This window comes from Oryx dammah, unplaced genomic scaffold (assembly GCF_014754425.2).
Source record: "Oryx dammah isolate SB20612 unplaced genomic scaffold, SCBI_Odam_1.1 HiC_scaffold_16, whole genome shotgun sequence".
Taxonomy (NCBI): domain Eukaryota; kingdom Metazoa; phylum Chordata; class Mammalia; order Artiodactyla; family Bovidae; genus Oryx; species Oryx dammah.
Window position 1 is genome coordinate 54,506,704 of NW_024070200.1, and position 4,401 is coordinate 54,511,104.

Genomic DNA, 4,401 nt, shown 5'->3' on the forward strand with positions numbered 1-4,401 from the left:
CATGGATTAAATATAATGAACTTTATGGTGCTTTGCAAACTGCAAATCTAAGGTGTTAATCCCTTGGTGAAAGTAAAGATAGGTTGTGTATCTTCCCTGCAGGAGTTTTCATTGAAGGCAGATTCACAATATGTATGGGACCCCCTTTTGTTTGCTTGCATTCTTTTGTGTAGGCCTTTGTGTAAATTAGACTTCCCTGGTGGCTCAGATGGTAAAAGTATCTGCTTACAATGCAGGAGACCTGGGTTCAATCCCTGGGTTGGGAAGATCCACTGGAGAAGGAAATGGCAACCCACTCTAGTATTCTTGCCTGGAAAATCCCATGGACAGAGGAGCCTGGGGTCGCAAAGAGTCAGACACGACTAAGCAACTTCACTTCACTTCAAACTTTGTGTAAATTATCTCTTTTTGTCTTCATTGTAAGCCTGCAGGGCCGCTAGTACTAAGACCTACTTAGCAGACAAGGAAACTAAGATTCAAAAAGATGAAGAAGTTCACCCAGAATCACACAATTTTGACATCACTTCTTCCCCATGAGGCCCTGAGGAGGCAGGCTCCTTCCAGGGTATGACATTGCCTTCCTGGGGGTGGCCCTTGTCCTCGGCACCCAGGATGGTTGGCAGAATTACATCCAAGGCAGGAGAAAGAGAAGAAGCAAAAAAGAGAGGAGAAGACCCAAGAAAAGCTCAGAGGAGATGCCACGGGACACATTGCCACCCTCTCCTCAGCCAGGATATAGTCTCATGATGACCAGTCAGGTTGTTGGCAAGATGCTGACGGAGCATTTGACCTGAAGCAGCAGGGGCACCTGAAGAGAGTCTAGTAAAGGGATCACGTTCCAAGGTGCAGGTGCATTTAGGAGAAGCAAACTTGGGATGGGGCCACACATCAGGGTTAGTAATAGTGGGGACCACTGTAACTGCAGGCCTGAGGGCCTTGGGAGGGATGGTTATGGGAAGCCAGAGACAGCTGGAGTTGTAGCTGAAGGAGAGGGATATTCCTACTGAGCTTTGGTAGAAGAAAGCCATCTTCAGTACTTGCCTGGTGGTCCAGTGGTTGAGAATCCACCTTCCAATGCACGGGCCATGGGTTCAATCCCTAGCCAGGGAGCTAGGATCTCACATGCCAGAAGCAACGAAGCCCAGGCGCCACAGCCAGAGAATCCATGCACCACAAGGAAAGATACCACTGGGTGCAACCAAGATTCTACTTGCTGCAACTGAGATCTGATGTAGCCAGATAAACAAATATAAATAAATTTAAAAATACATTTTTTACATAGCCAAAAAACAAATATAAATAAATACATATTTTTTAAAAAGAGAGAGAGAAGTCATATTTTAGAGATACTGTAGAATTAAAATCAAGAGATCTGATGATGTCATTAAAAATGGAAAAGTAAGAGACTTCAGAAAACAATTATAAAGCTGGCAAAAACTTATCAGGATTGACTTTTATAGAACTCTGAATTTGAACAAAATTTTACAGCCCCCAGGGGAACATTAAAAAAGGAATATGTGGGCCTTCCACAGTGGCAGCCTTTGAACAGGAGCTGTGGCTCTGAGCTACCCTGTGGCCATGGGCCTCAGCAAGAGCTGCAAGGTAACCAAGAACGTGAGCAAGCTGAGGCACAACGGCCATCGCGGGCACCTTACCAAACACCACATTTGTGCAGAACATGATCTGGGAGGTGCGCATCTTATGAGCAGCAGGTCATGGAGCTGCTCAAAGTCTCCAAGGACAAGCAGGCCCTCAAGTTCATCAAGAAAAGGGTGGGGGGCGAAGGAGGTGGACATGCAGTACATCTCTCTCCATGGGTACATGAGGAATATACCTTCAGACACACAAGTGCACGCAGAACACCAGCTGAGCATGGACAGGAGGACCTGACCAGTGGAAAAGAGTATATAGAACCATGCAAAACTTAGTAGGATGAAGGAATTAGGGAGAAAAACGGGAGTGTTAGTAGGACTGGACCTGCCCTCGGCAGGTGGGGGAACTGAAGCAGGGGTCTGATCCCCACGTCGGTGCCACTGTCTGAGTCAGAGGAGAAACATTTAAGGCTGAGAGTGAAACAGCTGATCTGTGGCCGCCTACATGGAATGAGAATCAGACAGTCCTTGCTGCAGCCATACATTCCCTGAACAGGAACGCTGGTCCCCTGGAAGGTGCAGCGGCTCGGAGCTGGAGTTTAGGGATTGTGGAGCAATCCCAGGGCGAGGGCTGCTATTGACTGCAAAGAGACAGATGAAGGGGATGTGAGGGAGATCGTGGTGGGAAATGCCTGTGCAGGAAAGCCAGGCAGCCATGGAAGCAAGGTGATACTGCTGAGTCACACGTGGAGGGGGAGCCATCACCAAGCCTCTCTTTCCCCACACACCAGCATTGGCAGCTGAACAGTAGAGAGGCTGGCCCATCAAATGCCTGACACACTGAACTACATAATAGGACCCCAGCCAGGGTGCTCCTTTCAGTGACTGATGCGACGATCTACAGAGTAGGACCCTAGGCAAGGGAGCCCTCTAAGTGCCTGAATGGGCTGAGCTACGGAGACAGACTAGCCAAAGAGGCCTTCTGATAGCCAGCTACAAGAGGCTCAGAAAAAGACTGTGATAGAACCATAACTCCTGCAGCCGAGGCAGTCCATGTCCCTGCACCCTTGGCACTGCCAGGGTCCCCACAAGCCAAGCAGCTGCATCACCTCCACGTTCAACTCTCACTGGGGCAGAGCTGCCACAGGCAGAAAAAGTCTTGTGTCTATGCGTGCAGGGTTGCTTCGATAGTGTCTGACTCTTCACAGCCCTGTAGACTATGGGCTGCCAGGCTTCTCTATCAGAGAGGGGGTTCTCCAGGCAAGAATACTGGACGTATTGGCCTCTACTGGTTGCCATACCCTTCTGCTGCTGCTGCTGCTGCTGCTGCTAAGTCGCTTCAGTCATGTCTGACTCTGTGCAACCCCATAGACGGCAGCCCACCAGGCTCCCCATCCCTGGGATTCTCCAGGCAAGAACACTGGAGTGGGTTGCCATTTCCTTCTCCAATGCATGAAAGGGAAAAGTGAAAGTGAAGTTGCTCAGTCGTGTCCGACTCTTAGCGACTCCATGGACTGCAGCCCATCTGGTTCCTCCGTCTATGGGATTTTCCAGGCAAGCGTACTGGAGTGGGTTGCCTTTGCCTTCTCCAGCCATTCCCTTCTAGAGCACATATTTCCTGCTATCCTAGCCACCGACCCCCCTGAGTACCTGGTGCTGCCAGAACCCCTGAGACTCAAGCAGCTGCACCACCTTCACACCTGGCCCTCAGAGGGGCAAACCCAAGCCCTCCAGGGCAGCCTCAGGAGGAAACCCCAGTGGACGACCCACGTGTAGAGGTGGAAATAAAACCACAGTTGAAACCAGGGGCAGTGTGGCTAAGGAAGAAGACTCAAACCTTTCCCACCAGCTGTACAAGATGCAGATTAAATCCACACGATCAACTAAGCAGACTTTGTGTCTATGGAATATATAAAAGGCCATTGAGAGCTCCCACAAAAGTAAATGCACTAGCTCTGATAGCTGTGGACATTGGAGGCAAGAACGCACAGGAGTAGGACCAGATTAGAATCTGAGCTACCCCCAGAGCAGCCAGAGATCAGCACAGTGTTGGAGGGCATCCTAGGGAGGTGAGGTAGACTGTGACTCCCAGCGAGGGAAAGGACTCTGACAGCAGAGACTCAAGAAAAATATTATTTTTTTATTTGCTCTTTTGTATTATTTTTTTTATTTCCCTTTCAACCACCCACCCTCATTGTAGTTGTTGATTTTATTGGCACTAAGAAATCCAATTAAGCTACTGAGCTTTTTTTTTCTCAGTCACATTTTTTATTGTTGTCTTAAACCTCTGCCTCTACGTTGGGCTTTTGCAGTTCCATGGAGTTTTCCTCTTTTTTTTCTTTTCTTTTTTTCTCTCTTTAATTTTAATTTTTAACTTTTTAAACCTATTATTTTTTCTACATTTATTCCTTTGTTTGCTTTTCCTACTGTTCTTTCCCCTTTGCAGTTAATTTTTTAATGTATATAAATCTTCTTTATCTACCTCTATTTAATTTTGCATATTTATTATTTTTCTTTCTTTCCTTTCTCTCAACATATTTGTTAAGTGTTGTTTTCATTGCTTTATTCCCCACCTGGCATCTTTAGTTTTGTTTTCCAGTTTGTGCTTGTTAGTTTTGTTCTTAATTGGTAAATATTTTTTATTTCTTTTGTTAGCCAGGTCAATATACTGTACTTTATTTTTGTTGGACTGTTTTGACTTTGCTCATGGGTGTATATGTACATGTGTATATTCCATTATTTTAATTATTATTTGCCTGATTTTGTAACTACCATTTGTCTGGGATTCATCTTTGGTTTCTTATTTTTG

The 4,401-nt window shown here is 46.5% G+C and overlaps 1 pseudogene; it reads left to right on the top strand.

Moving 5' to 3' along the window:
* The first annotated feature begins 746 nt into the window (after nt 1-746).
* LOC120875369 overlaps nt 747-4,401 on the top strand; it is a 10,270-nt pseudogene continuing 6,615 nt past the window's right edge.